Here is a 23,026-nt window from a genome sequence, read left to right as displayed (position 1 = left end):
TTAGCAGCGTTAGATCGATTTAACCCTGCACCCGTCCACACAACGAAGCCATTTTTGTCGACTTAAAGGGCTCTTAAAACCGATTTCTGTACTCCTCCCCGACGAGGGGATTAGCGTGGAAATGGACATTGCCAGGTCGAATTTGGGGTAGTGTGGACACAATTCGACGGTATTGGCCTCCGGGAGCTATCCCAGAGAGCTCCATTGTGACCATTCTGGACAGCACTCTCAACTCAGATGCACTAGCCAGGTACACAGGAAAAGCACCGGGAAGTTAATGAAAAATGATGTCATTTTAAATTAATGTGCAAGGATTGCTTCACCTGCTACTGAAATGTAGCAACCTTTGGGATGAAACACAACTGTTTAACGCTGTACAGAAACACCAGGCCCTGATTCAGCAACTGGATCCATGCAGACAGATTCCTGTGCCCATTCTGTGCACCACTGATTTCTGTGTGGCTTCACACAGGTGCAGGGAATGAGAGTTCATTGCAGGATTGGGGCTTAAATTTGTAACACACTTTCGGATGAAATGCAGTTCATGATTGTTCTTTAACATGTTACCTTTCTCTATATTGCATTTGTGATGCATTGATGGTAAATTTTAAGCACAGGAAGCAGCAAACTTCAGCTCTGAAAAGCTCAGGGTGTTTTCCATCCTGATGTGTTGCCCTCAGAAAGGTGGGAATTCAGACCCTTCCATTGGCTATTCTCTCTGTGATTGACTAGTTACCACTCAACTCTCTGATGTGAGTTCACCCTCCCATAGAAGTGTTTCCCTGAATGTCCTTCTGATAGTTAATCCTTTATACCAGGGGAAACAAGCAACTGCAGTGTTCTTTTGGCCGTTTTCCATCTCATTGCTGTAGGCTGCACCTTCCTCCTTGAAGCTGGTAAAATGTTTTGTTTGTTTTACCTCATCCTCTCATATTTTCCTCCTTTTCCTTTTCTCATTCCCAAGGAGGGGGCATATCTCCCTATAGTTTGGGGGTATTTGGTTTTTGTTTTTTTGTTTGTGTGTGTGTGTGTGTGTGTGTGTGTCTTTTCTTCTTGTGACCAGCCAGGAGCTAATGGCTTATGAGAAATAAACAAGATATCAAGTCTGTTTAGACTTTATATTCTCAATGAATTAGGTTTTTGAAGGCTAACTTGAAGTGCATGATCCAGGCTGGTACAGCCCAAACAGTTTCCCATGACAGTTTTTCTGAAAGGGCCTTCAGCTTCCTCATTCTACCACAAATTAATATATTGCAATATTTGGCCCTATGTAATTCCCATTGAAGTCAATGGGAAGCCATCCACTGATAGCTGAATCAGTGAGCGTTAATGGTTGTGCGTCTGTATTAGTAAAACTATTAAGATCAAAAGGGATGAAAGAAAAACTATTGCAAATACAAAATAATGTCATTGTATAAACACTGTTTATAAGCAAAGCGGAAAACACAATTGTTTACAAATAATATACTGCTAGTGGAATACATGTAGCCAAGATGTACTCAGAAAGGTTCACATTATTTATTATTCATCCAGAAAAGTTCTAGATATTAAATTATTTAGTGATGTAAAATTTGACAGAAATAAAATGAATGTTAGATCAGTGATGGCCAATGACATTCATGAAGTTCTATAAAGTGGCTCACCTCTGCCATCACCTCTAAAACAAAGGATCCTTCTGCATAGACCACATCTCTCTGCATGCAAACCACCACCTTAAATAGCCCTGGTGGGTCACACCTTTGTTCCTTTGTATAAAAGATGAGAAGGGAGGCTACAGTCTCATCCATTTTATGCAAGGTACTTCTGAACCCCTGTCAAATTACCATTGCAACCCTCTGTGAAACAAATTTTGGGTGTCTCTAAGTTAAAGCAGGCACAGATAGGTGCCCCAGAATTGGAGATTAGAATAGACATTTTCACATCTTATTCTTTTTACAATCTTTCATTTTCCTTCTCATCTCAAAATGAACTGGCTGTAGCTTTATCACTGGGTTACTCTATATGCTGAAGGAACCCATGACTTAGATTTGACACAAAATTCAAATAAATATAACACTAACTGAGCCACGTAACTAAATTCTGGAAGAACATGAATTTTAACAAAATACTAAATGTACTGTCTCAAACTTTCCAGAAGTCCACTGGGCAAACAATGTATAGAAGACAATGATCCTATCTTCTCTAGTCTGGCTTGTTAGTAGAATTTTACATTTACTTAAAGGAACAGTACCAAAATTTGAATCCTCCAAAACTTTTATAATTACACTTTTTGCATGCCAACAGATTGTAGAACAAATCTATCAGGCCTCAACAACTAGAGCTTTTACCATCTTAAATCCCAATTAATTAATTTGGCAAGCAGAACAACAACAAACTCAGGATGCTATGTTTGGCAGCGTTGCTGGAATGTCTCTGCAAGCGCGCACACACACCCCCCTCCTGGAAAAATGCAATCCTAATGAATGCTACACTAGGAATTCATCACATTGTCCACTCAACTCATCGTCTGGGATTTTTAGAGTACTCCATGCCTTATTTTTGAGACTAGGATTTTATCTTTATTAAGAAAGAATGTAGATAAATAGGCAAGATTTGGAGGCTGGAATATAAAATATGGGTTTGCCAGCCTTGATAGTGTCCTTGTAAAATTCTAGGCTTGTACATCAGATTTGTTTGAGAGCAGTAATCCTTGGTACTTATGATAGAATTTCTACATGTAATTTTTTTAACCTAAGAATTCTACAGTTTTCCACTAAATGTTGTCTCTGTTTAAACACACAGGATCCTAATGAACATCAAGCATGTGACTAGTCACATTGACTTCAATGGTACAGCTCATGGGTTTAAAGTTACTCAAGTGCATCGATACCTTGCTGGATCAAAGCCTAACTGCTTATTACACCCCAGAAGACTGACATCACAATAACCTCCATGCAACACCAATTAAAAATATCAGAAAGAGCTCAACTAGTGTACACAGCTAGGTCTCTTTGGCTGCCCTGAAGATCATCCTTGGTAATTCAGGGGTTTGTTTATTAAATTTTCTTTGCATTAAATGCAAATATCAGAGAATTTGAGCCCACAGTGGTTCATCACCACAACCTAACTTGTGAAGATGATTCCATGTTTTCTTGCTTAACCTAATTTCACCACCTCCAGTTCGTACCTCCACAGCGCAACTGGGTCCTTGTTAGTTTAAAAAGAGTTTCGCTAGGCATATGAATCCCTCTTCTTCTGCTTATGTAAGAAAGCTGCTGACATTAGAAGTTATTCTATTTACCTTAAATGATTTAAAAAAAAACAAAAACCCTAAAAAGAAACAATTCTGACTCCAGCAAAACTCTGACATCTAGACACAATACGGTTGCTTTGAAAGGTGTCCAAAAATTGTATACATTACTTCACTTGGTAGACACAGTATTATTTGCATTTAACAGAGTACTTTAAGTATCCACTACCATCTGTTTGAGTCAAAACATTTCCCAGCATAAAATATACTACTATTTAAGGCTAATGATCTTATCAAACAGGGATGAGAATTCTACACAGTACCAATGACTATAGTTATAGCATGGATAATATGTAATTAGTACAAGAATGCATCTCTTGCTGTTTTGAAGCCCTATCTGAGCAGAAATGACGAGTCCCTCTATTCAACCTTATGGGATTGTACATGTATTCCTTACACTAGAAAGGAGGAGAGTACTTTTTCAATTAGGAATATCTTTTATTTTATTATTCTCTAATTAAACTCTGTCAAACTCCTAGCAGGGAGTCAGTTGTACACTGATTTTTTTTCCTCCTCCTGCGATTCAGGAGTGAAATACAGGCTCCCCTTACTGTGGAACTGGTGCTTTTTCTCATTGATATGCAACCAATTTATTTTTCTTTAAATTAGGACCCAAGTCTGTCATTTTGATCAAACAAAACATTATGCTTCTTTAAAATAATGTCTAGTTCAGTTTTGAAATTTCACAGTCATAGTCATATGTTTGAATGCCGTGTCGAATATTCAGAACAGAAAAGAGTGATGTCTGTGATTTCTGTGGTTGACCTCCCAGTTCCTGTTGTATATTTTCCCTCTCTGGGGCCTTTATTCAAAGGGGGTAAGGCACTGATGTGATAAGCTTTCGTAGACAAGAGGAAGACACCCCAGAACAGAATGGGCCAGATCCATGTCCTGTGTAACTCCACTGACCTCAGGCAACCAGGTGATACAAATGAAATTTTATCAAGGATGTGTTTGGCCCACTGAGTCTGTCAAATTAATTTTCTACTGGGTTTTACTGCCCACTCTTGTCCCTAAGGTTTTGAAGAGAGTGGAGTTCACTCTGCTCCTGTCCTTGTCTCTCTCACTCGCAGGTTGTACCAAATTTTAATATTTCGGTTTCTGGCTGAGGATCTTAACATTCACAGGCTTGAGGCTTACCTGGAATTTGAAACTTGGGTCAGACCCTAAGAGGAGATAAAATGTGCCTCAAGAAGACTCTGTTCTTTGCTCCCTGCTTACTCCTCCTTGGTGTCACCATCTTTGATTTTATATCTGAATGGCATTGTTTGAATAAGCTTTGACATAGGCAGATCTCTTTCAACTACCAGTATTATAAAGTCTGATGTACTTCAGCTGCTCCTTTCCAGTTTCCCTTTATCTCCTTTCTTCATTTGTCTTTCTTTATTGTGCTTTTATATAACATTTACACTCATAGGTATGTTTATGGATAAATGGTACAAGATTGCTATGACAAAGGCTCTCCTTACTTGTGTACTCATATTATGCTACAAGTACAAAATTGGCCTCTGTCATTTACTTCCATCACTGACCTCCAACTCATCTATCCACCCCTCCTTCTATCCATCTCTCCATCCTCTTGTATGGCCTCCATCACCATAATACCTGAGCACCAATCCAAGACACTGTACCTACATTTTGATATAATTTTTAAAACATGTATGGAACCATACACATGTTCCATAATCTTTCACTATTATAACCCTGGTTTTCCCCACAGTACTCTGTTTGTTGTGTTATGCCAAACTACCAAGCACGGTGCTTATTACTATGTGTAGTCCCATTGAACTCATAGTAGTAAGCACGCATGATACCAGGTAGTCACACCGAGGAGTACTTGCAGCAATAAGCTCTATGCCCAGAAAAACGTGCACACATGCTTTACACTCTGAGTAGTCCCAGTGAAGTCAATGTAAAGATGAATATGTGTGTAAGTCCTTGCAAAATTGGCTCCTTGTATTTAAATTTCTTTGGGGCAGCACCTTCCATTTTTGGGGTACATATGGCTAAGTATATGGGTGGTGTGAGCACTGTCTGAGGGCTGTAGAAGGTGAGAGCTGCACTGTACAGGAGCTGCTAGGGAGTGATTCTAGGAGAAAGCTTTTACAAATATGTCAATAATCAGGTTAAAAAGAATACAGTCTCAATGTATCACAGAATGTTTATATGACAACTTGACGCTGAGAATTTGGATATAATTTAAACTAATCAGTTTAGAAAAGCTTAATATGATCCCAGTACAGGTAATGCTTCTGGGGCTGTTCATCATTTTCTTATGAGCACAGAAAGTACTTTGAGGGAAGGGGGTCCAAGCATGATACACGCTTTCACCAGTGACAATAAAAAAAAAGACCTCACTGCTATGATGCCGCTGTTATTGTCTCATTGCCTTGCACACTCTTTGTAGGTGGGGAAGGAAGGGCTGGGATAATGAATGTTTTCTAAAGCCCTTTGAAAAGGATGAAAAACCACTTAATGCTTTGCATCTGCAGAATGTGACTTCCTCCATTAAGCAACAGAAAAGGTTTCGGTTTGAGTTATGTAGTTTCATTTCTAAGACATGCCTTCCTCAGATGACCTCTCTCATATCTGTTCTTACAAAGTATCAGACTTTATTCATTCCAATCATGGAACATAGATGGAAGCTTTCTAACAGTGTCTTCTTCCCCCCCTCACAAATTAATGACTGGGAGACTCATTGCAACTCACTGAATTTTACAATTGAGTGAGAAAACAAATATATATAATATAAAAGCCAGGAAGGTTTATCCTAAAATGTTTTAATTTACTTGGTCAGTTTCAGGTTAGTTTTAATTATGACTGATATTATATACTATGGTATGTGAGCAAATTTCTGGTGTTTATTTTGTAAGTCTTATTAATATGAGACCTCACTATGGTCTATTGGCTGAAAAGTGCAGAGAAACCAGACATTTTATGTATGTGTGTGTAAATTAGAACATGTGGTGGTTGAGTAAAGTGAGGATTTGCAAGGCTCTGCATTATTTAAGCTGGAGAAGGTCCTGAGCCATCAAATTCAGATAAGAACTCCCCAGAGTTTGGAGGTATTCAGATCTTGGCTTTCAGTTGAGTCCATTTGTAATTTAAATGTAATATTTAATCATATTTTTATTTCTTGAGTAGGTGGCCAATTATATCCATCCGGCTTATATGGTGTCCTCTGCTCATTGCAGCATTTGACTTTCAGTCAAATCTGTAGAATAGTAAAGCGCACAGAAAATATTCCTATTCAAAGAACACAAAGGAAGAAAAATAAGAGGAATATCTTGCCTCCATCTATGCAAGCAATTCTCATTGACAGAATTGGGAACTGCACATAATGTTGTAGGCAATTAATATTGTAGGTAATTAAAAGTGCTTCATTTAATAGAAACTGCATTTCATTTTGAGCAGTGATTTAAGAGTTCCTTTAGTTTGTTCAGATTATTATTTTAGCAAAAGTGAAATTGGAGGTCAGAACGTAAGTATTTGTTCACATTCGGAAATGTGCAGGTATTAAATTATGTAGTTTATTTAAATCATCACTTTCTTAGGTTTGCTCTTTAATAGCTCCATTAGCCTCAATGTAGAGAGCAATTCCCACTGTGGTACAGCCTGTTGTGACACAAATATACTTACAGTTCTAGAGGAGAAAGGGAAAAAATTCCCTTCAGTAATGTATTGTTGCCATAAGAGGAAAAGACAGTTCCCCTTCCCCAAGTAAAAGTTTTTTTGTGTTAAGTCTAAAGAAGTGAACTAATTAAAATATTGTCAACAATTGAGCCATGGGCAGTCTAGCCTAGCAGTTGGAGCAAGAATCCGGCCTACCAGTTTGAGCTGAATCCAGATGGGGCGGGTTCCAGGAGCGAAGCCAAGGGTCATAGCCAGGAATGAGAGGCCATAGCCTAAGCTGATATTTGTTCAATATCTATTTTGATTTAGTTGGGGATTAGGTCCTGCTTTGAGCAGGGGGTTGGACTAGATGACCTCCTGAGGTCCCTTCCAACCCTGATATTCTATGATTCTGTAAGCTAGAGTTGTAGGCAGAAGGTGGAGCTGAGAGTCTGAGCCAGAAGTCAGAGATCAGGAAGGAGCTGGGGCTAAAGGTGGGAGCTGGTATACCCTGGGGCTGAAGCAAGAGCAAGGCTGGAGATCGGGGAGGCCAGGACAGGACCAAGCACAGCATCAGTGTCTAGTTGGCAGCCGGTATCAAGTGGAGTGCCCCAAGGGTCGGTCCTGGGGCCGGTTTTGTTCAATATCTTCATAAATGATCTGGAGGATGGTGTGGATTGCACTCTCAGCAAATTTGCGGATGATACTAAACTGGGAGGAGTGGTAGATACGCTGGAGGGGAGGGATAGGATACAGAGGGACCTAGACAAATTGGAGGATTGGGCCAAAAGGAATCTGATGAGGTTCAATAAGGATAAGTGCAGGGTCCTGCACTTAGGACGGAAGAACCCAATGCACAGCTACAGACTAGGGGCCGAATGGCTAGGCAGCAGTTCTGCGGAAAAGGACCTAGGGGTGACAGTGGACGAGAAGCTGGATATGAGTCAGCAGTGTGCCCTTGTTGCCAAGAAGGCCAATGGCATTTTGGGATGTATAAGTAGGAGCATAGCGAGCAGATCGAGGGACATGATCGTTCCCCTCTATTCGACATTGGTGAGGCCTCATCTGGAGTACTGTGTCCAGTTTTGGGCCCCACACTACAAGAAGGATGTGGAAAAATTGGAGAGAGTCCAGCAAAGGGCAACAAAAATGATTAGGGGTCTGGAACACATGAGTTATGAGGAGAGGCTGAGGGAGCTGGGATTGTTTAGCCTGCAGAAGAGAAGAATGAGGGGGGATTTGATAGCTGCTTTCAACTACCTGAAAGGGGGTTCCAAAGAGGATGGCTCTAAACTGTTCTCAATGGTAGCAGATGACAGAACGAGGAGTAATGGTCTCAAGTTGCAGTGGGGGAGGTTTAGATTGGATATTAGGAAAAACTTTTTCACTAAGAGGGTGGTGAAACACTGGAATGCGTTACCTAGGGAGGTGGTAGAATCTCCTTCCTTAGAGGTTTTTAAGGTCAGGCTTGACAAAGCCCTGGCTGGGATGATTTAACTGGGAATTGGTCCTGCTTCGAGCAGGGGGTTGGACTAGATGACCTTCTGGGGTCCCTTCCAACCCTGATATTCTATGATTCTATGATCAGGCTAGAATGCATTGAGCAGCCACTGGACAGCTACTGAGCTTATGCATCAGCCTGGATACCCCTGTGATCAATCAGACAACTTCTATCAGGGATAGCTCAGTGGTTTGAGCATTGGCCTGCTAAACCCAGGGTTGTGAGTTCAATCCTTGAGGGGGCCATTTAGGGATCTGGGGCAAAAATTGGGGATTGGTCCTGCTTTGAGCACGGGGTTGGACTAGATGATCTCCTGAGGTCCCTTCCAACCCTGATATTCTATGATTCTATGGTCAGCAAGGGAAATAAGGTTTGGCAGGTTGAGCTGGAGAATCAGGGCTCACTGGTTGCCCGGAGACTGGCTCTACTGCTGGCTGGCCCCTGACAAATATAGACACACTTTATATTATTCATCATGAATTAACAGAGTGACCCCGTAACCTTGTTCACATAACCCTGTCTGGGCACAACCCATGTTCATCACACTCATTTGTGTCCTGTCTGACTTCCAGACTGTAAGGGACCTTTTCTACTGACTGTCTGGCATGGTGTCCGAACTTTCAGTGTTATATAAATGGAGATATCTGTTTTGATTCACTAAGAAGTGTGGGAAGATACTAAAATCAGCATTTCAATAGAACATGCAGAAGTACTTTCAACAGCTGCAGTGAAACTCCTCTTTTAGTCCTAGGCTCAAAGTGTTTGCAGTTCCCATTTCAAGACACGTGAAAAAAATTAATAAATATTAAAACAGCAGTGTTAAGTTTTACCGTCCCTGAATATGTTCTTAAATAAAAAGATTGTATGGAGAGACAGACAGACACACGGGGTGGGGAGCGAGCAGTTGTGTCATATCAAATAGATTTACTACTAAATATCTTAGTGTAGATTACATTTTGTATCTATTCTTCCTGATCCTACATAATAAGTATCTTCTTGATTGCATAGCAATTGCAATGCAAGAATACTAGAATGAATAACAGGCACTGGAATGAACAGTAGAATGGCAACAGAATGTTAGAAGACGCAATCTTTGCCCAGCAGAGAGCAGACTGACAATTTGCCACAATCTCAAAGGACACACACAATTTACAAAGATTGTGCTTGACAGAAGTGCAAGGGGCAGAGACAATTGCACTTCCTGAGCCAGTTAGGAGGTCTGGTTATTTGCGGGCCATGGGGGCACAAAAATTCAGTCTGACTCATTAAAATGCACCTTCCAGAGACCTCTGGGAGAGCAAGCCACATTGCAAATGGGGTGGGAGACACAGGGCTGGATTATTTTCTAGGGACTGATACAAAATGGCTGCTACAGGGTTTAGGATCTGAGCCAAGAGTCTACATTGCAGTTTATGATTTATACTATACTGTGACCTGTCTCTCATTAGGAACTTTGTAACTCACTCTGGGATACAGTTTGTATGAAAGACGTTATATAAAATTAAACTATATTGTAATGTTATCACAATAGTGAGTTGCACTGAAGTTAGGAGGCTTAGCAAAGAGTGGATCAGGTTCTGATTTCAGTTTACATAAGTATAAATCCAGAATAACTCCATTGACTTCAGTAGAATTACTTTGGCTTTTATCTAGTGTAACTTAGAGCAGAAATTGTCCCGGGTCTTCAGTTAACAATATTGTTTTTACAGTAGCGATAGCTGATTTTTTCTTTTTTCTCTGTGAGATGTCCTATCAAATTGCCATTCGCTATAAAGATTCAATTGTTTGCATTTCTTTTTAGTTTTTGTATTGGCCACTATTAATTCTTTAAATATGGCCCAAATGTTCAAAGACATACTTACATACATGTGCCACTTTAGGAATGCAAATCCCTGACACATGCAAGCAAGGTTTTTTTTAAAATGCATGAATGCTTGTGTCCCAATTCCAATGCACAAAAACACTGAGCAAAAGTGAACATGCACATCTTTAATTGGCACCATTTTGTCTTGATGCTCATAGCATCACATTAAAATTTTATTTTAAAAAATACAGTGTTTATCTAATTCATTAAAACGTTTGTATACTAATGTAGCTTCTTGGTGGTTAGTTTATTCAAACTCAACACACTTCCAAATAAATACTGTTCTTTCCTTGTACTTTTGAAAACTTCCCCTTTCCCTGTAAAGAAGCTCTAATGCCCTATGCCAGTAAAACACAAACACACAGTAAATTAGCAAAACCAACCAAAGAAAAAGAATACATGTTAATTCCATAGCAAACGCTAAAGGGTCCATTTCTGCTCCAGTTGAAATCAATAGCAGTTCTGGTAATCACTTCAGTAGGTGCAAGATCATGCCCAGTATATTTTTTTAGGAGGGAGAGAGGGCGGGATTTGTCATTGCTGCTGTTTTTTGGATTTGGCAACTGTGATTAGAATTTGGACTTTGTCCATTATCATCCAGTCCCTAAGAAGTGTGTTCTAAGGGAATATCACCATTTTCCAAAATAACTCAAGAGACTGGGGTCCAGTTTGAATGTGACCATTGATTACAAGTGCGTCCTATTCAATTATGAGTAGAAATCTCCCTCTTTCAATATCAATTTCCATGGAAACTTAAAGTGCAATACTTGGTGCTCAGAAAAGTGACGCTGTAGAAATGGCATTGTGGGCTCCATTTAATTTTAAGTGTTTTGGTCTATCAATGATTTCTGTATCACATGAGTTCAGTTTAAAATTTTTTTTCTAATTGCCAGTCCTGCAAACAACCTAAGCTCTGAGAATAAATCTGGATTGTTTCGAATTCATACACTATCACCCGTAGTAAAGGTTTTGCACGCCAAATTATGATCTCAATAATACCTGTGCAAGTCCACTGCTTGCAGTAGTATTTGACTGGTGTTCCCCCTGATACAGCAAATCACAATTATTTTTTTTCAAATGCCTGAGTTAAAAAGTGTCTCAACCATATTTGCAGTAATCCCTAAAACAGGATAAGAAAGTACAGGGAAAAGTTAAAAATAATTTGATATTGTTATATAGGGAATACTGCATATCCTGAAGTAACATTCTCTATTTATCCAAGACAAAATTAGAAAAGGTTTAAGAGCAACCACTGTATGACAGCAAACTATGGACAGCAGCTTTTGCTCATGGACCTTTTAACTATTATGCCTCTTTCAATTGAAATTTGTATCTATTTGGTGGTGTTTCTTTGCATTCCTGCACAGACATTTGGGAAGAAGATTCATAGGTATACAGGGTTTGGAATCCCACCAAAGTAGGTCTTTCGAAGTGTAAACAGGACTGAAAGACTGAACAAATTTTGTCAACAGTCTTGTCCCTTCTATTTAATCCATTAATTCTTCCTTATGGTGACCTGCTAGAACTCTATCATCACATGACAATAGGCAAGATAACGTTGCTCTCTTTTGTTTCAGATTTTTACGTTTTTTAATCCAGTCCCTGAGCGCTGAGATAAAATCTGTAATCTTTAAAGACTGTAACCAAAAGTTCTTAAACTATATCAGCCCAATTTATAGTCTGGCATTGACAGAAAATTATTTGGATGCAAATACAAGACTCATATTTACTATGAGATCTAGAAATGAAAGTCACTGGTGGCCCCCTGGATTGTTGTTAATACAAGGGTTGCTTTTCTATGCAATAGCTGAAAGACTAGGGCGCTGGTTTTACCTAGACTTTACATTTCTGAAGGCCTGTTTCATTTATTTACACCTCAGGGTTGTGGGATTTCAAATATCTTTTTTTCCAGTAATTGTCTCACTATGTTGCAGGAGCTGTGACCACTGCACTCTGTACTAGTTTTTTAGTGGCCCCATGCAGCACGATACATCAACATCACATTTGGTTTAAGCAACTTTTAATATACTGTAAGGGCTGTTAGCCATTGGTGCTGGATGCTATCAAAGTTTATCTACTAAATCTGGCTACTCTTTAGCATGTGAGTACAGTAAGCAACACCCAGATTTATAGAGTGTTCCCTCACATCAGAGAGGTATTAAAGCAAAACTGCATAGGATGTTGCATTGAGTTTGACTTAGGAGGAGGAAATCTGAAACAATAGATGCTGTAGCATTTTTTCCCTCTAAAGAAATAACAGATTTTCCCTTTCTAGTGATATATTTTCCCTATTTTACCTCCCCTCTTTGGATTCAGAACATATTGTAGATAATCACAGAATTTTACCTATCTCACATTTAATATTTATTACACATCAAGCTATTATTGAAAACTCACCTCTTGTGATTACCTGAGAACAAACTGGGAAATCATGGGGGTAGGGTGGTTCGGTTATTATTAAGGCTTATATCTCAAGGCATGTTAGAATTATCAAATTATAACATTACAGAAGGAGAACTTATTACCATTTGGTTGAATCAGCTTGTATCATTGTGATATATTATTTTATCTATAATATTCTTAGAGCAGTTCTTTGAAACTACTCAGCTTCACTTCTGTCTTTTCTATATGTGGATTATATTAGAAAAAAGTTATAAATCTGATTTCTGATTTGTCTATGTCTCGTAACGTGGACAGCACAGGAAAAAATCCTGAAAAAGTTTGTCATGTTGCCTCTTTTAGCAAAACTAGATTCAACATTTAGCATGTCTTTACAGAGCGAGTCACTAACCACATCCCTGTTTCAATCACTGGATTACACATTTTATTTTAGAAGCCTTGACTCTTGTTCTAACCCTTTGGTTACAGGACAAACTGAGTCCAGTTGGTTTAATTCATTAGAAAACCTCAACCATATGAAGAACAATACTTATATAATTCTTGTGAATTTTACTTCTGCATTTAAAAAAAAAACCCCAAAAGCAAATAGACATTGATCAATCAATGCCTTAGATCACAATTTGTAACTGAATTATATTTGACAAAAACAAACTATAAAGAGAAATGCTAGTTACTGTTTTTATTTTCGAGTTCTGCCATGTAAACCTTTAGCAACCTTTACAGTCAAACACCATTGCTCTTCTTGAATTTCTAACTCAAGAAAAAGTAAAGTATGAAACAGTACCTGGCAAGTACCTGGTGTGCTCTTGTGCTCTCTCACTCTCTCTCTCCCCTCCCACAGGCAGCTTGGCAATGGAATGCCCTTCAAATCCATGGCTGACTGCTTTTGGTAAATGTTTTACGAGACACTAAGCAACCTTCTGTCCCACCCTCCATGCAAACACCATTGCGAGAACACGGTATCATGGTCACAAAGGAACATATATGCAGTACAGAGCACTGTAAATGCAGCAAAGAAACCCTGTTTTGACTCCCCCTTTCCCCGAAATAAAAAATCCCTAATATGAAAGGGGGATATGAGAGAAGCGTGCTGGGGGGAAAACTACATCAGCAGGACTATTAATAAATATTTTTCAAGGAGTAAATCATGATAACCTTTTTCTTTATTGTTCTAATCTGCAAGCAAACCTAGGCATGTCTAACAGGAAAACTGATGAACAGTTAATAAAGTGGAGCATATCTTTTCTAAATAAATCCTCAGTATAGGAACAGTCATCCCAATGACAGTTACAACTTTAAAAGAAACCAAAAAAACCCCCATAACCAGCCCTACTGTACTCTGAAATCGCACAGTAAAATTATGTGAACAGAACCAAATCACAGTGACAAGCAAAATGAATGTAAAAGGAACTTCTCAACAAGGTGCTTTCCTAATAAGAAAACCTGCCCGCTTTTCAGCTTCCCTGAAGTTACCCAAAGTTAAAATTCTACTAGTCCCAAACCAGAGTTTTTGCATTCCATTCAAGTTAACAATTACAAATGGAGGACAGCAGAAACCAGCTGGCATTAAAACCGTGAAACTATCTGACTTGACAAAGTAACACCACTGGTCGCAAAAGAGGAGAGGTCAGTGAACTAACTTGAAAATGACAGCGAGGGTTTAAACAGATGACTGAATCATACACAACAGCGCAATAGCATAGACGAACCCTCACTAACTCCTGATACCCAGACACATGCACACGAGCCAACAAAAAAATCTTTTTTCCCTCCATCAGTAAGTGTTGTATTTTTGAGACAGTATATTGTCTGCTGTGTTCTATCTTGTTGTGGGTAAGTTCGATTTATTTTGTCTAATTTGATTTCTTTATGGTCCTACATTGTACAAATATATATATATTGTGACGGGGCAAGACCAGATGGCTATGGAAAAGTAGTGGGAAACAAATATATTAGCTCCAGGCTAAACAAATCCCTAGTACCAGGATAAGTGAAATGGCAGCTGCTCCAGGTCAATTAAGACACCTGGGGCCAATTAAGAACTTTCCAGAAGGCAGGGAGAATGCTAGGTTGATTGGGACACCTGAAGCCATTCAGGGGCTGGCTGAAACTAGTTAAAAGCCTCCCAGTCAGTCAGGTGGGTGTGCATGTCAGGAGCTGTGGGAGGAAGTTGTGCTGTTGGAGAGACTGAGTAGTACACACCATATCAGGCACAAGGAAGGAAGCCCCGAGGTAAGGGTGAAGTGGAGCTTGAGGAAGTGAGGGCTGCTGTTGGGGAAGTAGCCCAGGAAATTGTACAGGTCATGTTTCTAAAAGGTCAGCTACCATAGCTGATACTATTAGGGTCCTTGGGCTGGAGCCCAGAGTAGAGGGTGGGCCTGGGTTCCCCCCCACACCTTTGCCCCCTGATTAATCACTGAGACTGGGAGACAACAGAGACTGTGCAAGGAAGGATAACTTCTCCTCACCTCCCTTGCTGGCTTATGATGAAAATGGCTCAGTAGACTGTGACTTTTGTCTCTAGAGAGAGAAGGGTTACATGGCAGGTCACAGTGAGCCTCTGAGGCTAGCGAAATCCACCAGGAAACACGGGACCCACGGAGGCAAGGACAGAGCTTTGTCACAATATATGTATATTCTAATCAATCACTTGATACATACATCCAAGCTATCTATAACAATCTGTTTGGTGGCTTGTTTTTCATAATGTATACATGACGGTAATGAGTATTCCAATGTTCTGGATTTTATGTATAGTGTGGATTTTGCACTAAGTCAGATACTCGGCTGGAGTGAATTGGAGAAGGTCCATTACTTTCAATGGAGCTATGCTAATTTAGACCAGCTAAGGATCAGGTTAGGTTGGTAGGTTAATTCTAATGAAAAATCAATCCCAACTCTACTTTTGATTTTTCTCTGTCTACTAGGTCCTCCTACAGTTACTTTAATTCAATCCACTGGCATTTGGAAAGTTCTGCCAATGGATCAGTAGGAGCATGACTAATGTACAGAATAGTATCTGACACACATGATCGCATATGAATTTGTTAGCATTCCAGTCGGCAACCAGACTTTGAGTGGACTCATCCTGATGTGTCACAGAAAGGGAGAATAGTTTCCTGGTCCTTCTCAGTTGTAAATTAGAGGGGCAAATATACAACCTAGGAAGCTTTCTATATACGTATATGAAGAATAAGACACTGAGTTGTGCAAGTGGTAGCAATATCACCAGCAGCAATGAAGAGGTTCACTGAGCGTGTTGCAGACGGTAAATCACAGGCAACACCTTAGTTCTCAATACATCAAAGGGGTTTCCTGACACATAGAGTACGGATAATTTTTCATCAGGATGCTATTCTTATGCTAATATAAAGGCAAATCGCTATTTTTTGGATAATCCAGTCCCAGTTCAGGGTGGAGTAATGAGAAAAGGGCCGTGGGCAGGTGAACAGTTTACATAGCTGGGCTGATGCTGAAGTTTGCACATGCAACTGCCTCCAACCCCAGAAAACACATGTAAACCTGGAGGTCACTGACATTTCGATGTTAAATTACATTTTATTTTTACATGTTTTAAGCAAAGACTTTTGTAAAGACAGTTTATAATTTGAATATCCTCTTCAGTTTCTAGGCCAAATGTGTTTAAAAATAGGACATCCAGGGAATTTTGTTGTCGTCTTCAATCAAAGTCTACCCTCATGCTTTGTTTTATACTCAAAAGGATTTTAGGCAGCCCCTGAAGACAAGGAGAAGGACTGAGAGGCCAGCTGGGAGGAGAGAGGATTGGTCAGTTGCTTGCTAGAGCTGGGTGAAGTTTTTCAACCAACATTTTTTGGAGAAAATGCAGATTTGGCATCAGTGAAACAATTTAGCAAATTTGTGTTGATTTTGCCAAATTGTTTTAATAAAAAAACAAACAATAACAAATTTTGAAAAAATAGAAACGTAACTATTTTTATTCAAAATGACTTTTCATTTAGAAATGTCCTTTAATTTTATTTTAAACATTAAAAACATGCTCAAAATCAAAACATAAGATATTTTGTTTGACCTAAAATGATTTTTTTGACTTCTTGATTTGCCAGAAATGGTGAAAATTTTCATTTATTAGTTGACTCAAAATGAATTTTTTTTAAAATGACCAGTGAACTGAAAAGTCATTTGCCCAGCCCTATTGCTGGCATTCCTGTGTGCCACAAAGATAGAACATGGGTTGACCTGGGAATAGATGAGAGTTGGGGCTCCCGTTTGCCTTTTGTGGTCACAGAACTTAAGTCTGCATGTGAACCTACAGGGGCTGGTTCACTGGCAATCCCTGAACGCAAACTGAGCTTGGCTTGTAACTGAACCCTGCACTATTTGCACAGCCTTGCCCATATGCAAATTAGCCTAGATAGTTCTCAGAAACCGTCATTGTGGTAGCAGTTGCTAGGGACAATGTAGAAATTATATTTTATTAGTTTCACTCATTCCTGATGTTCCCAAAAGACTTCCCATTACATAACCTGACCTTTGCCTGGAAGTTGGAGAAAGAGGGAGGATTCTGATGAGCTTCTCTCAGCATTTTGTATTTAAGAATGTCATTCCAGCAGTCCATGTCCATACAGGATGGAGTCTAGTATTAATGTGGTCCTTGACATCTGCAGACAATTCATATTTAATTCAGTTCATATCAACTGGTCATTGTGGTGATGCCATGGGATACTCTACAAAAATGTGCAGTGCTTAGTGTGTGGGTGCTGTTAAATCCCAATCATCTTGGATTCTCTCCTGAGAGCTTTCAGAGTAGCAGCCATGTTAGTCTGTATTCGCAAAAAGAAAAGGAGTACTTGTGGCACCTTAGAGACTAACAAATTTATTTGAGCATAAGCTTTTGTGAGCTACAGCTCACTTCATTGGATGTATTTTCCACTGAATGTATCCGATGAAGTGAGCTGTAGCTCACGAAAGCTTATGGTCAAATATATTTGTTTGTCTCTAAGGTGCCACAAGTACTCCTTTTCTTTCTCCTGAGAGCAAGGCACCCCACAGCTGCTTTAAAACATTTGCTTTCCTTTCTGTCAGGAAGTGTGGTCTTTTGACTAAAGCATAGGATGGGGAGTCAGGAGACCTGGGGTCTATTGCCAGCTCTGCAACAGGTTTCCTGTGTAATGGTGGACAAATCACATTAACCTCTCTGTGTCTCATTTTTGTCATCTGTAACTCATACAGGTGTTGTGAATTTTAATTCATTATAGATAGAGAGCACTGGGACCCTCCTAAGGGAGGAGCTATGTACATGCAAATTATTCTTCTACAGAAAAGCTTATTTGATCACGGGCAATGACCAAAGTAGACTTAGCCACGTGGAGTCTGTACAGGACTTGTGACAAGTTCAGATAGGACACACAAGTTTGCCAGAGTTTGTCACAATTCTACATTTTTCCTTTTAAAACATGCTACTGACTCTGGAGTCTGTGGCCTATTAATAAAGCTGGGCAGGAAACAGTTTTTAAGATGTCTTCCCACCTCATCCCCGCAATTCCACATGGGGATGAATCATAGAATTGTAGAACTGGAAGGGACCTTGAGAGGTCATCTAGTCCAGTCCCCTGCGCTCATGGCAGGCCTAAATATTATCTAGACCATTTCTGACAGGTGTTTGTCTAACCTGCTCTTAAAAATCTCCAATGACGGAGATTCCACAACCTCCCTAACAATTTATTCCGGTGCTTAACCACCCTGACAGTTAGCAAGTTTTTCCTAAAGTCCAACCTAAACTGCCCTTGCTGCAATTTAAGCCCATTGCTTCTTGTCCTATCCTCAAAGGTTAAAGAGGATAATTTTTCTCACTCCACCTTGTAACAACCTTTCATGTACTTGAAAACTATTATCGTGTCTCCCCACAGGATTCTCTTCTCCAGACTAAACAAAACCCAATTTTTTCAATCCCAGCTTGGTATTGTCCATAAATTTTGTAAGTGTACAGTCTATGCCATTATCTAAATCATTGATGAAGATATTTAACAGAACCAGAACTGATACCTGTGGGATCCCACTCGTTATGCCCTTCCAGCTTTACTGTGAACCACTGGTAACTACTCTCTGAGAACAGTTTTCCAACCAGTTTTGCACCCACCTCTAAGTAGCTCCATCTAGGCTGTATTTCCCTAGTTTGTTTATGAGGGTCATGTGAGACAGTATCAGAAGCCTTACTAAAGTCAAGATGTACCACATCTGCCACTCCCCCCCATCGACAAGGCTTGTTACCCGGTCAAAAAAAACTATTATGTTGGTTTGACATGATTTATTCTTGACAAATCTATGTTATTTATCACCTTATTATCTTCTAGATGTCTTCAAACTGATTGCTTAATTATTTGCTCCTTTATCTTTCTGGGTACTGAAATTAAGCTGACTGGTCTGTAATTCCCTGGATTGTTCTTTTCCCCCTTTTTATAGATTGGCACTATATTTGACCTTTTCCAGTCCTCTGGAATCTCACCCATCTTCCATGACTTTTCGAACATAATCACTAATGGCTCAAATATCGCCTCAGTCAGCACCTTAAGTATTCTAGGATGGATTTCATCAAGCCCTGGTGACTTGATGACATATAACTTGTCTAAGTAATTTTTAACTTGTTCTTTGAAATTATGAGAGAGAGTCACCCCAGACTAGCCAACAGCCAAGTGTAGGATTAACCACGAGGCTGTTGGCTATTCTGGGGTGTGTTTCTCAGTCTCTCCTGTTGGAGCTGTTTCACTCGCTATAAATCATTAAATATTCATTGGGCCAGAGAGAAAACAACTGATTTTATAGCCCAATGGTTAGAGCATTCACCTAGGATGTGAGAGATGCATGGACTTTGTCTTCTGTTTTGACCAGGAAATCCATTCTGGACCTGAGAGACAGTCTCAAGAAAAGTTGTGTCAAAACTGATAATATTTCTGTGAATAGTTCAGTTTTGATGAATCAGCATTTCCCAACCCCTGACCCCTCCCAAATTTTTTTTTTTTTTTATTTCTGACCAGGGTTCTCCTTATTAACATCAATTAAATCTAAATTTTCTACTCCTTTAGACCATCTCAGTATCTCTTAGGTAAAGACACCCCTACCTGGGTCAGAATCAGGAATTGCTCTTGAGGTAAAAAGTATGAGACTCTACTGCTTGAGCTAAAGGACCAGGTTGACATTAGTTTGTGTGCTACTGTAGATCCGGCCAGTATTCAGCAACTGTTTTAGAAAGAATGGCCAAAACCTCATGTTCCCCAGTGGGTCATCCACACTCTCTGAAATAATGTTGAGCCTGTCAAGTGGCCAAATTTGTGTTCAGTCATCATGATTGGTAGAGGTCTGGGTGACACACTGCATCTTATTAGTCATATCACTATAATGCCACACAACACAACCCACTTTCTCACACTTGATTTGGAGAGATATAGTGTGAACTAAATAACTTATTGTTAATTAATAAGTTAAGTTGATACACAAGTGAAAAAGGATCTCTCCTATTTGTGTGGAGCTACAGCTTTGTGAAACTCAGTGTTTTCATTCATATGGGTTTGTGCAAATTTTTTCTCTAATTTCCAAGGAATTCGCGCCAAACTCAAACCAAAACAATTGAGTTTCACCTGCTTTTGGAATGAAGCAGTAAGGGTACTTAGCACTTAAACATTTCAAAGCTTGGTACAACCATAAACTTATGAGGTAAGTAACCCTGCAAAGCACTGTCAGAAGATGCGTTCATTTTGAAGATGATGAAAACATTGAGGTAAAGTGACTTGATGTGGTAAGACAGTGCCTGAGATGAACGTTGTTTCTCACAGTTTTGGCACAAATCTATAAACAGGATCACATTCTCTCCAAACCATTTATAAGGATTGATAAACCTGGACTGAATTTCATTTCTCCTCTTTTTCTGTTTCCAAACAGAAGTTTTTCACAGCTCTGCAACATTCAGAGTGACCCAAACACTTCTCATGAAATTCATCTAATCTCTGCATCATCTATTCCAAAGTTCCTCATATCATGCTTACACAGATAACCAAGGGCAAGTTTTTGATTAACATATCAGTGACAGAAGAAACTGTGACCCACAGAAACTTGGCGTTTCACTCTCTCTTCTCAGAGTCCAACCTTTGTCACAGAGCATAGCTTTCAAGGGCAATTATAACACTTGAATATTTGCTTACTGGAAATGGAAGAGATGTTGTGTCATACAGCATTCTGGCTGTAAAGTCAATGTTAACTTAGGACAGAAAATTTATATCTTCAGATTGGTTTGGAGGCAAGAATAGGTGTACATTTCAGAAATGGAAAAAGCACCTAAAAATCCATAGTCTTTTGGAAGAAGCATTATCAGTTAAATGTCAGTTACTCAGGAAATATTAATAGCCTCAACAACAACAAAATTAAAGTGTTTCAGATAAAATACCTGATTGGGTGCATTTCTGTTTGCCATGAGTTTCTGCACTAGTTAGTAAATGATAAATAGTTCTCACTTCATTCAGGGTATGTTTGTGTTTCATCCTTATTGGCAATATTCAGATTGATAAACAATGCAGCCAAGCGCAGATAAATCTAGCATGGCAACCAGGAGCAAGTCCCTATGGCTGCTGTAGAAGCTTTAAAAGTTTTATGTTCATAATAAAGAGCCTACCATATTAGAATAGTGAGCCCTGCAGAGATAATGTGCTCAGACTCATCTCCCCTCCCAGGAGAAAAGAGTGTTTTGTTCTTCTCTGTAGTGGCCCCTCCAATAAATATCAGAGCAGAGTTGACAAATGCCAAAGGGAACTGCATGCCACCCTCTTGAGCAGAAGGACTGGCAACCCTTCGAAGCTGTAAGGGAACTGGTATGAAGGAGAAAGGATAATGGGCATCTACTCTTGAGGCTCCATGTGGGACCCTAAGCATCTCTACCACAGGGGGAAATAATAACAAAAGCAAGCATCAAGAGCATTCATTGGCAACTTGCTCCTTAGCAGTGGTGGATGATGGTGCTCACCAGGGTAGCATGTATTCTGCTTGTAACACAGTACTTTGTGCTTGTTGAGATTTTGCAAATCTACACTGCAGCTGGGAGTGAGTCTCCCAGCTCAGGGAGACCGAGTTGTGCTCGTGAGGCTTGTGTTAGCACACTAAAAATAGCTGTGTAGATGTTGCGGCACATCTGACCCCTTAAGCTTGAGACCCTGGGCTGCAATGTCTAAGCAATGTCTGTGCAGCTATTTTAAGTGTGAGCCCTGCTGGCAAAGTCTGTCTATCCAGGCTGGCAGGCTCACTCCCAGCTACAGTATAGACATACCCTACACTGCCACCATAACAATTCAGCCACTGCAACTGCTGTGCCTATTCTTTACTTTGGTTATAGCTTCAGTGTCTAAGGGTTTAGAACAAAGAACTCTAGGTCCAGAGCTAGTGCAAAATTAGTCCTCCCCAGAGCAGAGAATGAGTGCTCCTACAAGCAGCGTGAGTGCTTTTGGAGAAGGAGATAATAGCATGGCTGTTCACATAACTCCTCTAGTGGCCGATCCACAGGCTGGCATCATTCGTGTTTTCACCAGGCAGGGTTTCTGTCATCTGTGGCTGGAAAAGCATGCAACTTGGAAAAAAATTGTCCACGATCCATAGAAAAACTGAATGCTGATGGAAGAAAATACTTGCTATTTGCAATTCTGTTTCCAGGAAGATTTTCTGTCTTTAAAGAGCTGACTAGCAAAAGATGGGTAAAAGAAGTACAAAATCCTGCAATAACAGCTTAGACAACATCCCACACAAGAAGGAATTTTAAAAAACAGATAAAATATTTGTCTGCTCGCTTCTTTACTTGTTGCTTTTTTTAAAAAAAAAGTTTAGAAAGAAGATACACACATTTCAGTTAGAAGATCCAAAGATTTCTTGAAATGTCTAGATTTTATCTGCATTTTGTGGGAAAGTGCTACGATGGTGATTCAGCAAGCTCTGACTGCAGACAAGTATTTCAAAATACTTCCTTGTAGCTGTTCAGCTTGCTTCTACATGTGTTGCTGTATTGCACCATACCACATGGGGTCACATTTATAACAGTAAGGAATTAGAAAAGTTCAACCAGGAAGCAAGCTACTTTAAAAAACAAACAAACCACAAACATACCCACACCTCATAAATCTATGCGGAGTTTAAACTAGGCACCTAAATCCAAAATGTAGATGCTCAAAACCACCACTCAGTTGCTACCTAACTCTGTAGGCACCTCTGGACATATGCAAATCCACCTGAGTTCTGATGCCTGGGCACCTACCTCACACTTATACCCCAGTGTGATCTTCAAACTAAGTGTTCCCTGTAGGGTCTGATCCAGGAGGTATGATCAGAACACTCCTGTTGGATCAGAGTT

General features: G+C 39.7%; 1 protein-coding gene across 5 annotated transcripts in view; it reads right to left on the bottom strand.

Moving 5' to 3' along the window:
* Nucleotides 1-23,026, bottom strand: part of RBM47 (RNA binding motif protein 47) — a 111,622-nt gene that overhangs the window by 46,296 nt on the left and 42,300 nt on the right. For 3 of the 5 annotated variants that reach the window (XM_084625578.1, XM_084625577.1, XM_084625573.1), the window contains exon 1: nucleotides 13,451-13,535. The exons of 1 other annotated variant lie outside the window; for it this stretch is intronic. The gene's annotated coding sequence lies outside the window, so the exon portion shown is untranslated. Of the gene's footprint in view, nucleotides 1-13,450; nucleotides 13,536-23,026 lie in introns of those variants that run through there. One more of the 5 variants, XM_084625576.1, reaches the window with a different exon arrangement.

This window comes from Lepidochelys olivacea (genome assembly GCF_965140295.1).
Source record: "Lepidochelys olivacea isolate rLepOli2 genome assembly, chromosome: 4".
NCBI lineage: Eukaryota > Metazoa > Chordata > Testudines > Cheloniidae > Lepidochelys > Lepidochelys olivacea.
This window is presented reverse-complemented; position numbering and strand designations above follow the sequence as displayed.